The sequence below is a fragment of the Peromyscus maniculatus genome, chromosome 1, assembly GCF_049852395.1.
Source record: "Peromyscus maniculatus bairdii isolate BWxNUB_F1_BW_parent chromosome 1, HU_Pman_BW_mat_3.1, whole genome shotgun sequence".
Taxonomy (NCBI): domain Eukaryota; kingdom Metazoa; phylum Chordata; class Mammalia; order Rodentia; family Cricetidae; genus Peromyscus; species Peromyscus maniculatus.
Window position 1 is genome coordinate 207,877,210 of NC_134852.1, and position 21,537 is coordinate 207,898,746.

Sequence of the window (21,537 nt, forward strand, 5' to 3'; positions counted from 1 at the left end):
CTGCCACCAGAAGGTGTGGCACAGATTCAAGGTGGATCTTCCTACTTCAAATAATTTAATTAAGAAAAATACCCTTACACATGTACCCAGCAGCTTGTATTTTAGTTAATTCCAAATGTAGTCACATTGACAAGCAGGAATAACCATCACAACAAGTGAAAGCCTTATGACTTTGCTTATCTAAATGTCTCCTATCATGTAGGGTATGGTATAATACATGTTTTCAGATCCAACCTGATGTATCTAGAGTCTTCATCTGACAAATGGAAAAAAAAGATGATTGACAACATAGAGTTGCTATAACTTAGTAGCAATTCTTCTCTCTTGAATATCTATTGCAGACAGATGGCTGGATGGAAGACACAGACAGACAGATGGCAGATAATGAGACATGGATATATGGATAGACAGACAGTTTTCACATTATGTACCACATACATGGAAAATTCAGTCCAAAAGTAAATATTTTTTAAATTCACTGCCATTTGTTTGCCAGATAAATGTGCTTATGCCTCTGATGTGGTAAATGGGATCTTGTGTGACCGCTTAGGATCTTGATGAAGTGTGCAGTGGTTGGGTTGAAGTGCATTCCTGGCATGAGCATACAGCTGTCACAGCCCAAGCATGCCCCAGATGATAAACTCTTAGATTAAGCCTTGTCAGATTTTGTACAGGGGAGAAATTATGAACCAAAAAAACATGATTTTCAGTGGGAAGGACCTGAAATGCTACCTAGGCATCTTTTTTTATTAATTTGTTCATTCATTCATTCATTCAACAAGTATTTGCTAAGTGCCTACTACATACTGGTTGTATACACTGTACACTTAGTATAAAAATATAAATTTATTTCCATTTACTTCATTCCCTGTACCTCATTTGTGAAAGGATTTTAAAGCTTATCTCATCAAGAAAGTATTTTTCCAGCCTGGACTACCAAGTGAGTCCCAGGAGAGGTGCAAAGCTACACAGAAAAACCCTGTCTCAAAAAACAACAACAACAACAAAAAAAAGTATTTTTCAATCCCTTTAATTTGGGCTTGATCATGCGGCCTGGTTTTCCTAAACTGATTTGCTCATGAGAATCTTAGCAAGATTGACAAAATCTTGAAAGGTGTTTGTTACCCTTCCTTGTTGCCCTTAGGAACCTTGTAACCTCTTGGGGGTTAGCTATACCACCAGATGAAAAATGACATGTGAGCACACAGTTATCCCCACATGACCCTTGCTGTAGTGAATATGTGACCAGAGCTAGTAAGTGTTTCCTACCTACAAATGTATGTGTTAACCCAGTCGATGCCACACTGAGCAGAGATAATTGTCCTCACAGAGCCTCTCAAACATGCTGACCCACAGAACCCTGGGCAAATAAATAAGAGGATTGTTGTTTTAGGCCAAAAAGATTCAGAGGTTGTCCGTGACACAGAATGAGCTAATTGACCCAGTACTGGAGACTAGACAGCAAGCAGTGCAGAAAATGCCCCTGCTCTTGAGAAATCATCGTTCTCTTCTTTTTGGGGTGGGGTGGGGTGGGGAGGTAATAATGATAAAAAATTAAGAAGTACCGGAAATGGAAAGACAGAACACTGAAACAGGGTAAAATGATAGCAAGCACCTATAGAACTATCTAAGGTGGGGAGATCAAGGATGCACCTCCAAAGGCAGTACTCAGATTGAAATCATAATGACAGAGCTGAGCTAGACAAGATTGGGGACAGGATTCTTGGAAGTTATCTTCTTTGAGTTATGGTGATACATAGGATCCCAATTCTAAATGCACTGGGGTGGCTTGTAAGGGGCTGCCAATGACTTCCTGCAAGATTCCAGATTTCCTGAACTGAAAGCACATGGCCTCTTGCTCAGGTAGGACAAAAGAGTAGGAAAGACGCAATGCACAGCTTTCAGGAGGAAGTCCTAATATCTTTATTCAGAGTTGGTACATTTGGTGCTGGCACATGGGGAATTTTCCACTTGACACATTTGTCTTGGTTGGAGAATAAACTTCAAGTGCATCTACACAGACAGGGAAATACCCTGTAAAGACAGCAAGATAGATGATGTGAGACCATGAGAACCACGGTTCAGAATAGCTTTTAACCAAAGTTTATTTCCTAGTCCTATGACATGAGTAATTTTAACTGATTGTCAATTCTCTACAACTTCTTTACTTGATACTCAGGCTACTATATTAAGTCTGTGAGCATAGGTTTAATGGGAATGTTTTAAAAGGAAGGAAAACTAAACAGGAAAAATAATACAATTAAGGAGTGTGAGACGACCTGTCAGTTCTACAGTAGAGAACTGTAGGATACCTTGTCAGATAGTTCTACAGTTGAGTGTGGGATAGCCTATCAGATAATTCTTCTAGGCCCTCTGCATAAGTGAGACAATTGTGCAGCTTGGTCTGTTTTAAGGGTCCTCGGCCGTGGGATCAGGATCTAACCCTGGTGCATGAGCTGGCTTTTTGGAGCCCATTACCCATGGTGGGATGCCTTGCTCAGTCTTGATGCAGGGAGAGGGGCTTGGTCCTGCCTCAACTGAATGTACCAGGCTCTGCTGACTCCCCATGGGAAACACTACCTTTTTAGAGGAGGGAATGAAAGGTGGGTTAAGGAGGGAAGGTTGGGGGAGGAGGGGAGGAGGGAAGAGAGGGGAATCTGTGGTTGTTATGTAAAATGAGTAAAAAATTTCTTAGTAAAAAGTAGGAAAAAAAGAACATAAAGAGGGAGAGAAAGAAACTTATTCTGAAAAACAAGAATAACATTTATTGGGACAAGAGAACAGGAGAGATGCTCATTGGAGTACTTGCCACTATTCCAGAGAACTCAATTCATTTTCCAGCACCCACATCAGGTGGCTCACGACCCAATAACTCTTAGCTCCAGAGGATCCATTTTCTTCTTCTGACCTACTTAAGCACCAGCCCACACATGGCATGTATTCATATGACACACTCCTCTATTATTAATTTATTTATCATCTTATTACTTATTACATAATAATAAAAATACATCTTAAAAAAGAATGTTAGATAACCAACTAGTGTGCTCTTTCCTGATAATCACAATTTCTTCTACTCTCAGCAATCTTTAATTGTTTGTAATTCTTTATATGGAGTTGAGGCTTCATGAGCTTTTCCCCATTCACTGTGACCTGTCTATTCATGCAAGTAACATTTTACAGATTGAGTAGGTTATGTTCATGTACATGAAAATACACACAGACATATATGCAACAACAATGAAAGAGAAAAAGGCTCCATGAATCAGAAGAACAAGAGGTGAAGTATATGAAAGGTTTGGAGGAAGGAAAGAGAGAGGGAAAAATATGTAATTATATTATAATCTCAAAAACTAAAAATAATGAAAAGAGTATCAAAAGGAGTTGTGTCAGTATATCACAGAATACAAACTGAAGGTCACTTTTCATCAACACTTCTGTGTACCTCTGATAAAAGACAGAATCAGATAGAATAGTGATGGAAAACACCAGAAAAATAGCATCAAACACATGTATTGATATACTTTATGCAATGAAAACTTTAGCAGAATTAATCATTGGGCTTGTAAGATCTTTGCTGAAGAGCAGAACTAATTTAAAATAAGATTCGTCATGATACGAAGGAAGGAAATGTGGAGGGAGGGAAAGAGCAGAGAGAAGGACAGAAGGAATGAGAAGGGAAGAGAACACGACAACTAAACAAAGATCAGTGTCAAGTATATACTAAAATTATGCAGAGAACCAACAAAACAAGGAAAGCCACCTTCAAGCAAACTATAAATGTGTTAGAGAGAAACCACAGCACTTTCCTGTTCTGAAGACCTCTGGATACTAACACACAGGGACGTTCTGGGGAACGCTTGCTTTCCAATGCTGCTATCATCTTTGATTTTTCATTCCTATTAATTTATAAATGTCCAGAAGGTTGTTCTAGAGAAGAAAAACATAGCACTATTTCTTACTATTTGTTGGTAGGTTCTTTCTCTTGTTATTTAGAGTTAAATTTGTATTTTTTTAGAGGTTAAAATTTCATTTGGCATTGAGGTACACTCTGACCATCTTAGTCATTAGTTGGGAAGCCCTGCCAGATTCAATTTATCTTTTCAAAACAAGTCATTGCTGTCAATGTGAGGGTACAAAGACAAATGAGGCACAAATTCTGATCTTACTGAGAAATGTTTTACAACTGCCCTAGGGTTTAGGCTGAGATATGCTGCCAGGTGGCATTTGTACAAGCAAGTAACCTGAGAAAAGGTAAAATGTGCTTCTTCCAGCAGTTAGTTTTGAAGGAGCTGACGAAGGACTCAGGAACTCTGCAGAAAGGTAAGAAATGAATGGAGATTGGCAGCAGCCTGGAGGTGAGGAAAACCCTAAGCCAGCTGCTGGCCTGGAGTATGGTCTTGTTCCAGGAGACCCTCATACCATCACCAGCAGGAACCACTCTAATCCAAGGCCTCAGGAAGAAAACCACTGAAGAACATACATTGAAGATGAACCAGTCTTGTCTAAGGATGCTGTGACATGTGGTCACATGGTGCTTTTCCCTAGTGTGATAGCCCCCACACTAGGACAGTGTTCACATGGTGGTTTTCCCTGCCAAGATATTGTTTACACTGGTCACTTGCTTGTCCAGGACTGTTTAATGACCATATTTACTATTAGCCTCATAAAATTACCATCACCAGGCCGGGCGGTGGTGGCGCACGCCTTTAATCCCAGCACTCGGGAGGCAGAGCCAGGCGGATCTCTGTGAGTTCGAGGCCAGCCTGGGCTACCAAGTGAGCTCCAGGAAAGGCACAAAGCTACACAGAGAAACCCTGTCTCAAAAAACCAAAAAAAAAAAAAAAAAAAAAAAAAAATTACCATCACCATGCCAACTTCTAAATGTGCTAACAATGTTCCCTCTCTCCTTTCTATATTCACTAAGCTTTGATTATCTGTTGTCCAAAATAAAGGAGATGGCCAGTGCAGGAAGGTTTGGGGACTAAAAATGCAATCAGAGAGCCCCAGGAAGAGGCTGGGCTGGCAGGTTCTAAAGAGGCCAGCGCCCAAACAGGTAAAAGGTTTTTTCTGGAGAAATGTACCAGCTATTTACTTCAAACAGAACCATTTTCTCAACTGCAAAATAGGAACGCTAATAGCCACCATCCATGGGATTTTTATGACATAAAGCTTAGAGAGATAATGGATGTGAAAAGTCTGACCAGTACTCAGCACTCAGTGGACAGCTGTTTCCAGTGTGGCTTTGAACTCACAAAGATCCAGGTTGATCTCTGCCTCTGGAATGCTAGGATGAAAAGTGGTGACACATGCTTTTAATGCCAGGAAGTAATGGCAGGAAGCAGAAAGGCATATAAGGCATGAGGACCAAGAAAAAGAGCTGGTTAAGCTTTTAGGATTTCGAGGAGCAGTTCAGCTGAGATCCATTTGGATGAGGACTCAGAGGCTTCCAGTCTGAGGAAACAGGATCAGCTGAGGAATTGACAAGGTGAGGAAGCTGTGGTTTATTCTGCTTCTCTGATCTTCCAGTTCACCTCAATACCTGGCTCCAGGTTTGTTTTTATTAATAAGACCTTTTAAGATTCATGCTACAAACATGCACACATAAAAATCATGTATATACTCATAAATAAATATACATGAATACAGAAACACAGCCACTCACATGTAACACACATGCACAAACACTGGCATAGTCACACATATACACAGATTCACACATGTATTCTAACATACAACTATACACATATGTACAGTCTTCCATTAACATGTAAGTACAAATAGGCACACAAACACTCACACAAACATGCACACACTTGCACACGCATGCATTAAACACTTGTACAGGTACATATATTTTTACACAGAGATATACACATATGCACATGTACACACTCTCACACAAACATACAGACATAGTAGCACATACATGCAAAAAGTCACATACATATAAACATGCATGCACGTTTCCACACGAACAAATTTGTATGCACAATGCACTCCCATACACAACACTTGTATGGACTTGGAAGCATACAAATATTTATACAGGCACAGCTCCACATGAAGATACCCACAATTATACACAGAATTACACACATGCATACACATACATACTTTTACACATGCTTGTGCATACATATACACATATGTATATATGCACGTGTGTACACTCATGTCCACTTATACATACATACATGAACACATACACTCATTTTAATGCATTCATGTATGCACACACAAACATGCACACCCACATACATACTTGCATACATATACACACATACCTGAGATGAGTATAGGCTGACAAGGCAAAGAATTGTGGGAACCAAGGTGAGGATGGGAATGTGACACAGAGCCAAGGTAGAACATGCTCCGTATGTCCTCCAGCTCTCACCTGTGTCCATCTGTCCTCAGAAATACTTACCACACTTGCTGGATTTCTTCCGTTCTCTCCAGACATCCACTCTGTCCTGGCACATGTCCACACAGCTCCCCCAAGGAGGCTTTTTTATTAGCTAAGTTATTTGGCCATTTGAAGGTTCCTTTCACGGGTAACTTCCTCCTCCTCATCAGCTTTTCCTCTTGTTCTCCACAGCATTGAGATCTCTGGAGTCACCAGGAACTTCCTCACCTCCTTGTTGTTGCCTTTGAAAATGTTTCTGGAATTATTAAATATGTAAGTTCCATCCTCCAGAGTCAATTCCTTAAGATTCGATCCTAGACTCTCTTCCCTCCTTCCCATTCTCACCCTGGTAATCTTGTTTATGGTCTTAATTATCATCTCTGTACAATGACCTTCAAAATTATGTCTCTGATTCAGCCTTTTCTAAAACATACATACATAATACATACATACATTCATAATACATACATACATACATAAGCACATATTAGACACTTTCATTTCAGACTCAAAAGTGCTTACATTTTAAAATGGTTTGTAAGTTATTTTCATAACCAAAGCTGCTATTCCCTGTGCCATTAAATGTCTTGGAGATAAGCCAACTATGTAAACAGAAACTGGTCTTTATCCTTCTGCACCACCCCATCATCAACCACTATTGAACTCATTTCCCAATCTCTGTGAAATCAATGTATTTTCTCCCTATCACCACTATCAATGATGTAGAGTCAGCCATTTTGCCTACACATGTCTAAATAGGTGCTGCATTAGTTCCTCTGCTTCCTCTTGCTCTTTGTATCAATCCACTTTCCACACATTGGGCTGAAATATCACTTTTGAGATTATAACCTGATTGCGTGTGATCTGAAGACTTTCTTCCTCTACTTGTCCACTTCCCATGCCACATGGATCCAGAAGATTCTACACAAGAGTGTACAAGTTCATAGCTTCATTGTTTACCTATTTGTGATCCCTGCATCTTGTTATCCATTGATTCCCATGCTCTTCCTTTTGTCTGAAACAGTTTGTTGTTCATCCATCTTCCCCCAACCTTCCACAACCAGTTCTTTACATTTTACAACAGCAAACATAAAGTACTCCTGCAAAATGCTTTCATACCATCACCACACACAACTTCTTCAGAGCACTCACATGGTTTAGTGTCATATGTTTCACCAGTTATTAACTCTATCCCCCTCCCACAAGGAGCTGAGATTACATTTATCCTAACTGCTATTTTATCCCCAGCTCTGTGGCCCATGATTTGGCATATGACAGAGATTGAATTAATGCTGTTGAATGAAAGAGAGGGTGATCAAGGTCCTGTGACTAGAGCTAAGCCAATCAGCTTGGTTTGCAGGTGGTAGAGTCCCAGGCATGCCCAGGGTTAATTGGACAGAGTTAGAAAGAATATATTTCTCTCTAAGGGGTGGATCAAAGCAATAGTACTGCTCTTGTTCCCTGAGAGCAAGCAGACTATTCTTGCTGGCATAGCCAGGAAAGACGGCTAAGCATCTGATGGGGAGTTAGGAAGAGTGGTTAGAAGGCAATGCAGGCAGAAATGCGGACAGATGGCCGAAGCACAGGACAAAAGCAAGAATTAGGAGACACGACATCTGGGAAAATCCCTCTGCAGAAGGCTTACCCACGGGGATGCTCCTCTCCACACAGAGGACAAATGCAACACCATCTACTGCTCTGTCTGACCTTGTCTGTGCTGGTTCCAGAATCCTAGGACTTAGCTCCCTGCACGTCTCTGTCTTTGTCTTGCTTTGGTTTGTTTTTGGTTATCATAGAGATGAAGTCTCACTCTTAAAGAAAGGAGATAATTGAAAATAGCCTAAGAGCTCTTGTGTTCTTCCCCTGCCCGGAGAAGCAAAGAACAAGTCGTACGCTGTCCTGTGATGCACAAGTCACAGTTTTTGCTTCTAGCACAGTAGCTCCTGGGGAGGGAGGCATAGTAACTCAAGCAGCAAATATTTGCTAAGAAGGGGAAGGAACTCACAGAGAGGAGCCGGAACTCACAGTCTGCTGCACAGGTCTCACCCCAGCCCTCATTCAACCTCCTGATGACCTTGGGCAGCTGAGTTATCTCTTTTGTAGTTCCACATTTTCCTTTGAAAATGGAGTTGATGATAATTTTTATAAATAAATGTGAGCTCTTAATATCCTAAGATATTATATAGAAAGAGAACATTGTGGAAGATATTATTCCTTAATAGGACAGAATGTAATTTCAATATCTTTGGGGATATTAAATGTCAAGAGATATTGGATAAATCCTATAGTGTGTTTATAGCTTCCAGGAATAGACTTGGGAAATCAGCACCAATCCCTATGTGATGTCCAGCACCATGCTTCTATAATCATGAATATGTATGTGAATGCTAAGAGAATGAAGGTCAGTATGGCTTAGGCAGATGATGTCATGGGATAAACACTGGAAGTCTTCCTGTAGCATCAATTATAGCTAATGAAATAAAGTTTGAAGTATGCTTTTTTTTTAAATTACAATGAGCATATGTAGACTGAAGACTAGAATGGGAAATTCCCATTTCTTCTTAGAACAAAGGCTTCAAAAAGAAAATTCAAGAGAATTGGAAAATCGCTGATTAGTATCCCAGCCCTCCACATGTATGAATTTATTCTCTTCTTTTATTGGGGTGTTTGCTGGGAACAGTTAGTAGTAAGAATCTTAGGAATATGAGAAGTTAATTAGATGTGAGAAATCCATCATCTGAGGAAGGAATGAAGCATGTTTGATCCCTTCTAAATCACTACTCTCTCGGTGTTTTTTCCAAAGGAATTGAGAAAGTACTAAAGAAAAACAATTGTTTTAAGTGATCTAAAAACTAAGGTTTAATGTTTCTGGGTAACTTCATGGCAAATATTCAAAAATGGTTTCCCGGCCCCTAGATCAACATTTATGAGAACAGCGAGTACAGAGGGGAACCTGGAACCTATTCTCTTGCTCTGTAGCACTTAGATCCAAGTCATGTGATTAGTCTACTTATGAAACATCCAAGACAACAAATTATCCATCATGTCAGAAACCCTTAAGACATAATGCAGAGAATTGACACAGGGGGTGGAAAACCCAGTCCTGTATCTAAACCCTGAGACCAACATGTTATAGGCAATTTATTTAACTCCTCCAAGTCACTGCATCATTAAACTGAGGGATTGGATTCAGTATTTCTAAATCTCAGAATCAGAAAAGACCTAACACAATTTGGTCCAGTCCTTCCCTGATACAATTGCTTGTCTTTTGTTTGAACATTTCCAGAACTCAGAAGACTTTGCTATCTCTTCTTCATGTCATTATTGGTTGAAAAATGGCATCATTCATCATGACAATGAATAATACCATGCATTTCCTGCTTAGATGTAGGAGTCAGGAGGCTTTAGTTCAGATGACATAACCAACTTTGGACATGAATTTTCTGGACCCAGATGCGTTGGTACATCTCTGCTTTTATATTTTATTTGGATTAAAATAAATGCATCACACTCAAAGAAGCATAAATTCACAATTTGAAATGTTATGGCATGCTAAAATGAAAATGACTGCTAGTGGGTGGCAGATCTTGCAGCTCCATCTCTGGAAACTAGTAGTTGAAGGTCAGAAGTCTCTAGAACTCACAAGACACTCTTACCTATTCTACTTGATCTCCAAGGAAAGATCCCTTCCTCCTCTGGGTTTCCATGTACACTCATCTTCTCCTTTGGGCACAGTGCAGAAGGAAGCTGGTGTTCACCAGAAAAGAACAGACTCTGGATTTGAACTTCGACCACAGTGTCTCTGTCCCACTGGTCACAGACAACTTTAGGATTCAGCACCACTTAGAGTCAGATCAGGAAAAAATGGGGGGGGGGAGAACTAGGGCCTCTTTCAGGAACCCAGTTTTTCCATGTTCAACACAGAGGAGACATGAGTACCCACAGGTGAGACTGTGGTATCATCAATAGCCTAAAACTGGCAAGGACTAGGTAATAATACCATGGGTCACTTAAAGCTTTTTAGGATGATTTAGAATGGCTGCACTGGTGTCTACTGTTGGGCCACCCTGTATCCTGATTTTGAGAGTGCCCTTGCACACAGACTCTGAATTTGGCCACATCAATTGCTTTGGCCATTAACAAAGTAAGTAACAAAGCTAATGCAAGCAGAAGTTTATTAAATATTTGATGCGTTTTGTTTGTTTATTTGTTATTTAATAGTTTGATTGGTTTTCTCCCTTGCTTCTCTACATGTGCCATGAGAACATCCCTGAGCCAGGTTACTAGGTGCAGGTAAGAGTCACATAGGAAGTAGACTCAAGGATCATAGTCATTCCTGCTGAGGTACTTGTCTTTAAACCCAATGATAGATAACGCCCAATTGGAATCTAAAGAAATACCCACTGGAGCACAAGCCAGATTGCTCTGCTGTGGACCACATTGTCATCTCATAGTTCACAAGTAACAGATGATTGTCTTAACCTCCTAACTCTTAGGGTGGCTTACTGTGGAGCATTCTTGTGGCAAGTCATAAATATAGAGACATTGTCTTTTATGTGATATATGAAAAATAAAACTGATTCTTTAGTTAGGCCACATCTGGTAGAAGATGTCCTGGGACACATGACCTGATACCATTTGCCAAATGCAACTCTTGGGATCTCTGCCTGTATCCACTCCATGACAGACTCCGAGCTCCTTTTGATTTTGTTCTGTCCTTTTCCCAAGGACAGAAAGCCACTCTGCTAGGCTGCCACTGAGAAGCAACTGCTCTGTGCTTGCTCATTCTTTCATTTCAAGGTCCTCCTATAGCCGTTTACAAATTGAGATGGTCAGTCGAAGCACATAGACTTTCAGAGTCTATCAAGGTGAGACCTGTAGTTCTTAGAATTGAACAACCAATAACAGCAATGGCTCTCCCAAATAGATAGTGTTTCCTTTTCTACTAAGGAGGCAGACACAGGAGGATCCCTCAAGTTTGACAGCCAGCTCATCTTACTTAATCAAGGAACTTAAGTTCAATGACAGAGCCTGTCTCGAAAATTAGCATGGAGATGGTAAGGAAGCTGATGTTGACTTCTGGCATTCACACACATGCTTACCCACAAACACCTAAGCACACACAGATAACAACAACAACAACAACAATAACAACAACAACAAAGGTTTCCAAAGAATGGCTAAGTTATAGCCAAGTGTTATAGGTTAAGACTGATTTCAGACATAATTTCTTTATTTCTTATCAATACTTCCTACATGGGAAACCAATGGCATCTCAGGGGAGAAGGACAGTTAGAATGGCCCCATAGCTTTCTGGTCCATGACTACTATCTCTGGGTTCATTTCCACCAGAGGATATCACAAAGATTTATTTGCCTGTGCTATTCACTACATAAGTTCTATGTTTCTTGGATTTGAAAATACAAGGGCATCTGGTCTTAAAATTCTCTATCCTCACCCCAGCATGAGGCTTCCTGTCTGCTCAGTTGCTCATCTCCTCTGACTTCATTCACCTCAGCCAACTGTCTTTAAAGCTGTGGGCAGATTGGGCCAAGGAGATAGGGCCTGTCCATTCTGAGACTCAGAATCCTCTGCAGAAGGAAATCCTGAGAGAGGTAAAGCCCTGAGTCACTAAGTAAGGAATGATCTGAACCCATTAGAACAGTAGATGCATCCATGGAATTGTTTCCATCCACTGGGTTCAGGACTTGGTCATCATGAAAATCTGTAAATTCAGGCACTAAACTGGTCAAGCTATAGAGGTAAACTTCTAGTTTCTTTCTAAATGTTCCTCATCAAGAACAAAACTAATCTGACTGTAGGGCAGACTAGATGTGGAAGAAAGCAGAGCCAGAAACAGGAAGTCAGTTAGCTTAAGGAAGCACTACAAACAAAACCAAAACCAAATCCATACTCAAATACAATGGGGCTGAGTCGGTCGAAAGTCCTAACTACAGCAAAAGAGGAGGAGATGGCAGAGTGGCAGACTCGGGTGCACAGTGTCCTGGGTTCAGTTCAGTCTCTGAGCACAGATCCTGGAGTTCTGGAAATTATACAATATCAGTAGAAGTCAGAGAGGTGCCAGATTGCAGCTTTGGCTGAGCTCTCATTGATAATTAATTTCCCAGGTAGAAGAATTTTTTTATTAATTGCTAAAGTAGAAGGACAAGGCATCCAAGTTTGCTTTCTCTCAAGAATCCCTTATTTTTAACAAGTCATTTGTGGAGATATTTACCTCTATCCAAAAGAACTCATATAAAGGACAGGAGAGCAGAGATCAGTGTCCTGAGAAGTATGATGTGTAGACCTTTGTTTTGTCCTCTCTTAGAATGATTGTTTGCCCTAGGGTTGACCTGATTCTTAAGGCAACTTTCCTTGTTGGTATCTTGGGAAGGTAGATCACTCTTCAAGAGTCCTATTCAAGAACTTCCTCTGCCTTGGTGTTCTGTGGTTCTTATTCTTTCCTAATTTAGTAAGTTCTAAATAGAGGAGACATTGCATAGAATCCTACATGATCAGCTGGCCACTGGGCTCTTTCTACCATACAGTGTAGATGAAATTCTAAACACTCTTAGTAAATAAGAAACACAGAGCCAAATATAGAGGTAAAAAGCCAAAGAGATCAGAAAGTCACGACTACCTTATCTTACCACCTCGCCGCTGTCACTTCCCCAGAAAGAGTTTCTTCCTGCCTTCTCATTGGCTCTAAACCCAACGACATGACTTCCTCGTCACTGCCTGTCTCTACAGACCTCCAGGTCCCTATGGTTGGTACTGGGATTAAAGGCTCATCTCACCATGCTTGGCTGTGTCCTTGAACACACAGAGACTCTGCCTGCCATGTGATAGGATTAAGGGCATGGGCTACCACCACCTGACTGCTGTTCCTGGCTCACCATAATACAGAGTCCTCACTAGATTAGGAAAATCCAGTGAGGTTAGCTTGCTCCTGAGTTTAAAAACTTTGACATCAAATATCCAGGAAAGAATACTGAGGTGTGAGGGGTACCTAAGAAACAAACCCAGCTTGCTTGACAAGCAGATCGGTTGTTTTGTTTGGCAAGCATCAATACCACAAACCATGAAGTAGAAGCTCAAAAGGAAAACTATCTCCACCCTCTATGTTCATGTACAACTGTCTATATCATCAAATACATTATAAAATATACATCAAATATAAGTTCTTACATGGTAACTTATTAATAACATGAGACAAGCAGGACTTTCACTGTTTACCCTAGAAAGGCAAGCCTAGTCCCAAAGGAGCTGTTTGTTGAAGGGAAGCATTGGCAACAATCCTTATTTTGGTGATTTGGTGTGATAAACACTATTATCTGGGGGCAAGTAGCAAGCAAAAAGCCTTTCAAGAGAGCTACAAAACTAATCTTTACTGGATTTGTCATAAACAAAGCTTTCGACATTCATGCAAGGAGTGAGGATCCATTCTGGGCAATCAGCCACCATTCCCCCTCCCAGCCTGCAAAGGAAATTCAATGCAATCAAACCAGTCAGCAAACAGACCAAAGACTCTGGGATTGATTAGATCTATAGCATGGATGTGTTTATTATGCTTCTAGTGAGTTAGCAGCCAGGTCTCCTAAAGAGAAGGCAAGAAAAACAGCTGAACAACAAAGACTCACCTGATCATCTAAGTAAATGCGCTGATTTCTGCTCTGTCTTCCATGGATTGCAGTAACCTATCATGGATCAATGGTTTTGCCCCAAGGAGGGTAGCCTAGGAGGTGGCAGGTGCTTTTTGGACTTAGGAATGGCACACATAAATGTGCATGAGGCTTGACTAGGACAAAGGGTCTCTGAGGACTATTTGAAAGGTGCCCTTGAAGTTAGAATCCACTTTCAAAAATTATCTTTTCAACTCTGGATTCCTCCAGGGAATACTGTGCTAGTGGTGAACCATCCTAGTTGTGAAAAGGGCCTTGGTGCTTGTGACTAAGAAGACTTCAGTCCTAGCTTCAGAGAATGAGCCCCTCCCCCAAGTCAATGCACTCATATTTTCAGGCTTTTGTCTCATCTTTTCTATAGGGTGTGACATTATTATAGGTGAGAACAAGACAGATGGAGAATTTCTTTGCCCAGTTTTGGCCAAAACAAACAAACAAACAAATAAAATCACCTTTCATTTTATATATATTATATTTCCTTTTGTGAGTATAGACAAGCATTTGGACCTAGTGACAGGTTCTATGGCTAAGGAACCTTGTAAATTATGTGAACACTTAGTGTTTTCCTATTTAAAAGCAAACCACATATCACTATTTCTGTTGCTGCTGATTGGTTCAACCACACCTGCATGCGCACACACACACACACACACACACACACACACACACACACACACGCATGCATGTTCACACTTGGAAGTCTTTCATTGACTCTAACTAGTGGTTTCAATAAATATAGTTTAAAAATAGAAAGTTGGAAAGCTCAGTGCAAAAGTGCTCAAAACTTTGCCCGAAGCACAGAGCCGATGTCATGGACTGTGTCGGCTCTAAGAAGCTCCCCCAAAGAGAAAAGTTTCTCATTGTGAGTGGTGTTCCCTGTGCAGCAACCAAGGCTGCTGTCTGGATTTCTGTGTCTGATCTATTCCTAGCACCATCTATTCCTATATGGCCACTGATCTTCAGACCGCAACTCCGGTGAGATTCTGTTTCCTTCCCCTCCCTGTACACATGCTCCCATGTTCCTTATGAGGAAGACTATCTCAACAGTATTCTTGCCATCCTGTCCCATCATACCTCCACACACCCTGCCTGAGCACAGCCAATGCAGGGTGACTTTTTAAATGCAGTCAGCATCACTGAAAATGATGCACTTACTTTATGTTCTGCTGTTTTGTGTTGGCTACACTTTCACAATGACTGTCAGCATTTTTACTGTTAGACTAGACTTTCATTTTGAGTGAGAAACCAAGACAGAGTGTAGGTCATAGTGCAGAATGATAAATAGTTATGTTTGTAAGAAAAATCTGTTCAACTATAAGAATATGGAGGAGGAGTATGCTTGAAAATATTTCTGTATTCAGTGTGGCTCTATTTCCTTTCTGGTTATGAAATAGCTTAATAGTCAATAAAAAAAAATCAAAATTTCAAACAGTGGTTTTGGTCCCAACTGAACCTTGAAGCATCAGATAAAGGAAAGGGTGGATCCCACTACCATGGTATGGGGCCAAGCAGGTCCTTCACCAGAGGAAACACACTTTAGCCCATTGCAGAGCATTGTTGCCAAATCCTTCTCTGGGCACAGAACACAATTCATGTCCCGATCACAGCCATGGCTATTAAATTGAGTAAGCAGATTGTCTGTCCTTCCAAAATCATGAACATGGAGCTGTTCTGCCCAGCCACCTGGGCACTTTCAAGCCCGAGTTATCCTTCATCTTTGGCATCTTACAAACTGGTGTTAATCCTTAATTTGGAATACAGATGTCCTAAATAAAATCTGCGGTGGAAATTTTTACAAGCACCAGCCTTTAGACTGCAGCATCGTCCACCACTCGTGTTTTCTAATCTTCTTCCAAGGCACCAAGGAGCACGAGCAAGTGCTCCCCCTGCATTAGCTGTGGCTGCATCTCCTTCCCAGTGAGAAGAATAGTCTTGAGACAGGATCAGATGCTGAAAAGATGATACTAATTACTTCTCAGAAACTGCTCTATGTTTACATTTGTACACATCTTTGCATTCAGAAAATAACATAATAGCAAAGAGAAAAGAACAGGAGACAGAAGAAGGGAAGGCTAGGGAGATAGAGCACACAAATGTCTTTAGATTTAAGGCTGGCACACTCTCAGTAGGCTTGCTTCAGTTACCCTGTGCTTTAGGACCCCCTCCCCCTTCTGCCCCCGCTGCCGCAGGCACCTTTCTTGGCAAGATTAAGCAAGCCCATGAAAGTGTAACACTATACAAATTCATCCAAAAAGGACATCTGAAATTAAATAGGTAGCCTAGGGTGGAATTTAGGTGCTGGGATTCTGCGTTTGCCTATGTCAGGCATTTCTAACTCTTTTGGGAGATGCTAGAAGCCTAGACTGAGGCCAACAGAGAGTGAACTTAAGCCCTTTGGACTGTTGGCTCAGAACAAGAATACGTTTGCACTCACAGCCTTAAGCATGCTAGACATAAAAATGGGGAGCAGAAGTGATACAGGAGCTTTGTATTGATGACAGCATATTTAATACTAGCATACTGGAGTACCATTGCAATTTGATGACTCTTCTCCCGAGAGGACTGTATTCAAGCTGGAATTGGCAAGGTTACTTACTGTTTCCATAAAAAAAGTCATTGGAGGCATGCATGTGTTGTTCCAACTGTGTAACAAGCTCTGAAGGAAGAAAGTCACTTCTGTTGGAGAACTCAGAGGACTCACAGAGGACTAAAGAGGCTCTGTCAACAGTCAAGAGAGGTCTTGTCCTGGTGACAAGCAGAGTGTGCTGGGTTTGTATATTGAAAAAGCTGTTGGGAAGGTACCAGGGCACTACATATACTAGACAAACGATCACTGAGCTATAGACCAGGTGGAGTGTTTTTATAAAGCATATTGCTAGGTAACACAATTATCTTGACTGGCTGACATCTAACTATGGTCTGCCTGTCTTCGTTGCCCAGTGCTGGGGTTATAGGCATGCAAGGTCATGCCTGGCTTTTATGTGGATCCTGGGAATTCAAATTTGAATTCAGACTGGCTATAGTGGGTGCTTGCATAGTGGGTGCTCTTACCCACTGAACCATTTCCCATCTACTTGTGTATTTAGTACTATAAGCAGGCTCAAAACTTTTCTGGAATAGCTGTACTGTTTTGCATCTCAAGCTATAGTGTATCATCTTCACTACAGTTTCAGCTTGGTAGTATCAGCATTTCTATTTCATCTATTCTGATATTGTTTATACTATGACTTTAAATCTTTATTTCCCTAACATATAACACTGTTTATGTTCTTAGGCATTTGATTGCTTCCTGTACATCATCTTTGGTAATGTGCTTTTCAAATATTTTGCCTATTTTAATTGAAAACTTTTGTAGTTAAAAGCTTTTTTTATATAGTCTCAGCATAAGCTATGTGCAGATACACAATTCACAAATAGAATTTCCCAGTCTGTAGATTGTCGTCCTTTGCACTCCTTGTTACAAAGCCAAACTTTCAATGTTTAATAAAGTCCAACTTGTATTTTTCTTTTATACATCTTGTACTTGGTACATGTTAAAGAACTCTTTGCTTAACCCCTTGTCTGATTTTTGCCATTAAATCTATGATTCCTTTTGAGGTAAGTTTTGCTGAAGAGGTGAGGTCTAGGTAGAGGTGACTTCAGCAGAGAATGGTAATGCAGTTGTTGGAACAACTCTGATTTCTCTATTAAATTTATTTTCAGCTTTGCAAAAACCAGTATTACAATCAATCCACATGAGTCTATTAAATGGTTAACAGAATTTATCAAAATATAAATTGAGGAAACACACTCATGATTACAGAATGGAGTAGACAGTGGAAGTCGTCCTCTGATCTGACCAGGAGCACATCTACCTTGCAGGTAGGAGAAGGGAGATATGGCATGTGATCCTTCTCCAACCCCTTATCAGAGGTCACATAAGGCAAGAAACACTGCCTCCTTTGGGCCCCCATATAGCCCAAGGTCATGGGCAGAGCAAATACCACTACAAACCAGTTTCCCATTTATATTGGCATCAAAATGCCATGTTTTGTCCCAGAGGCATGTATAAAAGCTATATGTCACTCAAAACTGAAATAAATATATATTTGACTATATTTTCTGGGTGTATCTTTGAATTCTTCATTCTATTCCACTAATTGTGTTTTTAATCCCTACATTTGATTACTACAGCTCTATAGCAGGTCTTTAAAAACACATTAGTGAGATTTTTCTAACTTCTTCTCAATGTAATTTTATCTCATTTGTCTTTAAATCTGAATTTTAGAATCATCTGTGCATTCTAATATTAATATTAGATGGTAAGGAACCGTATTAACATTTTGTGATGTTGACCATTGTCTCATCTGTATTTTCTCACAAATCATATGAAAATACTTGATTAAAAAATATTTCCAAGTGGTTCATCATCAGTATGCATCATTAAACTCACATCTAAGTGCTAGTTTTAAAATGTTTCTTGTTTTGTTTTTATACTTGCCACATGGATATTCACGTCATGGCTAATGGGTGGCAGGTTCATTTCTTCCTATCCAATCCCTATTCTTCTTTACTTATTGCATTGGCAAGGATTTCTAGTGTGAAGTTCCTATTAAAGTTCCTCCTCTTGATAGGCTGCATCTCAAGCTCATAAAATTGAGCAGAATAGTTACAAAGATGCCTCCTGACTTCTTCCTATTCAAATTCATGGGAACTCTTGGTCCCATAAAAGTTGTTTCGACCACTTCTAGGTGATTCTATGGTGGTGAAGTGCTGCCACGTGAAGAACACTATTTTCTCTTCTCACTCAAGGTTGTCTCTACTTGCTTCCAATATTCTGAGACTGGAAGGCAGATGTCAGGCAGACCAGCTCACTCTCTGAGGCCACTGTCCATTTCTTTCTACACTATGTCCAAACACCTCCTTGAGAGAGAGAGAGTCTCCAAAGGAAAAGGAGTATCTGGCTCTAGTCGCTGTTGTTTTCTTTCTGAGGCAGAAAGTGGACTCCATTTGCCAGCACCTCTTACCACCTAAGAGAAAATAGCTCTCGTGACTCAGGAGGCTCCAGCTAACTCCTGCAAACTTTTCTTCCAGCAGTCAGTGTGTATGCTTCCTTGTCATTCTCTGACAGGAAAATAATTAGAAATGATGCTATCCCTGAAGGACTGCTCAAGTCTCTCTAACTAATGAGGTGATAAATCCTCTGCACCGCACTGAAAACACAGAGTGATGGAAGCTCTCGGCAGGCAGATGTGAAAAGAAATGGTAAATGTTCAACTGCGTCCGGCAGGAGATAAACACAAAATGCTAGGGGCCATTGTGCAACTGAAAGGAGGAGCAATGGAAACCCAAGCCTCTTATGGCTAAACTTTATAAATCTATAGGTGGAGAATGTCCTACATTGATTGGGAAAGAGTGAGTGCCTTACATCCTGTGTGTGTCTGGGTATGCACTTGGTAGAACACAACTCAGTGAGTTACAGTCATTACTTTATTCTAGGCTATGGCGCCAACACTGGCGAAGACCTGGGTAAAAAGAGTGAAGAGTCCTTTTCATTGCTTGTAAGATAGAACCCAGATCCTTGTATGTGTTCACCAGACATTCTCCCCATGAGCTATAGCCTTCGACCTTAAAAAATGTATTTTTATTTTTATTTTAAATTAATTTTTAACTTTTTGTTTGTTTGTTTTTCAAGACAGGGTTTCTCTTGTAGCTTTGCACCTTTCCTGGAACTTGCTTTGGAGACCAGGCTGGCCTCGAACTCACAGAGATCTGCCTGCCTCTGCCTCCCAAGTGCTGGGATTAAACGCATGTGCCACCACCTGGCTAGCATGTATTTTTATTAAGTTTATTGTTACACGTCTATGATGCATTCTGATTACTCTTGCTCCCACACCCTTGCACTCCCGTCTCACCTATCAACACCCCCCTCCCTACCAGCCTTTTTGCCAGTCAGAGCTAACTGTGCATGAGTTAGAGCTACTCACGGGAGCCTGGTGGGGTCATCAGTGGGCACACAGTGGAAGGCAATGGTTTCTTCTCCCCGTAAGTCACTCAGTAGCAAACAGTTCATCAGTAAGGGTTGGGCCCCACTGAGTCCATCCTCCATCCATGCCAGACTGTTGAAGGGTACACTCTTGTGCAGAACCAGAACCAGTTCATAGTTCCCTAGACTTGAGTTTGTGATTCCCTCCCTCAGCTTTCTTTCTTTTTTTTTTTTTTTCTCTTTTAAACTTTGAGACAAGGTCTTGCTAGGTGGCCCAGGCTGGTCTTGAACTAGAGATGTAGCCCAATCAGGCATTTAATTTGCAATCCTTTTGCCTCAACCTTGAGGGCAGCTGGCACTGCAGCCACTAGGCCCAGGAAACAAGACAGCTAACCCTGAACTTGGATTCATAGTATTATATTAAGTCACAAGTGTAGGGTAGTGAGACCTGCCTGGCTCCAAAAACTTCATTTCTGAAAAATCAATTCATTATAAAAAGTGTTATGATCATAACTACTGGGTACCCCCCAGGAAATTTAGTGTTTAAAAGCCTAATTTTTGTAATCAGACTTTTGGGGTTCAAAGACTGCCTCTCCCTTATCAGCTTTGACCCTGGCAAGTTTCTTACCTGCTCTATTCATGTTCCTTGTGCAAAATAGGAAATACAATAATAGTACCAACTCCTGAGTATTCTAAGGCTTAGGCATGATATGTTTCTAAAGCACTCTGAGAAATCTCTGGTCACTTCCAACACATGTTATTATCTCCCGCTGTAGGAGACTGAGCCAGGCAGAACTCTCATCGATTGAAGTCCACTTTCTACTTGGAGTTTTAAGCCAGAATCGCAGCAGTCTGGAGCTGAATCACAGTCATGACAGTTTCTCAGGGAAGATTCTTGAACTTCTGCTCCTGAGAGAAGTAGTTTCTACACTTCTCAAGATACATATCCATTTGTTCTTTTCTGGGAAATGACCCAGCAATCATTTAATGAAGACACACAAAGCTGAAAGGACGCAGGGTGTCACAGTCTGGTGGCAGTTGGCAACCTCAGAAGAGTGGCAGAGAGGAGCAGGAAGATGAAAGCTTAGAAAACTGAAGAACTCTGCTTCCAGTCCTGGGTCAGAATGTCATCACGGGTGCTCACCTTTCCTGTATTCTCCAACTCCCTCATTCCCTTCTAGCCTCAAATCTCTGCCAACATGTGATTTCTCTGAGACAGCCTTGAATCTCTAGTTAATGCCAAAGTTCCTGGATTCTTAGAGGTTATGATTATTTCTTTGCAAAATGCATAGTTAATACTTGTCTGTCCCCTGAAAACAAAAACCATCTGACTTGTTCATTGTCCTATTCCCAGCACTAAGCAGAGTGCTGGAAACTTAACTCAGGTTCAAAGAGGTTCGTTGAATAAATACATGGGTGAACAAAGGAACATCCAATACAAAATGTCCTTCTTGGGAAAAACACATCACCCTTTCATCCATGTT

The 21,537-nt window shown here is 40.8% G+C and overlaps 1 long non-coding RNA gene across 1 annotated transcript; it reads right to left on the minus strand.

The window, feature by feature from the left end:
• Positions 1-1,920: 1,920 nt before the first annotated feature.
• On the minus strand, positions 1,921-8,273 carry LOC143272516 (uncharacterized). Its single transcript, XR_013050155.1, has 3 exons — positions 8,052-8,273; positions 6,428-6,648; positions 1,921-2,034 (listed from the first exon to the last, which is right to left on the minus strand). It is a non-coding gene; the product is annotated as an uncharacterized LOC143272516 (long non-coding RNA).
• Between the last annotated feature and the right edge of the window lie 13,264 nt (positions 8,274-21,537).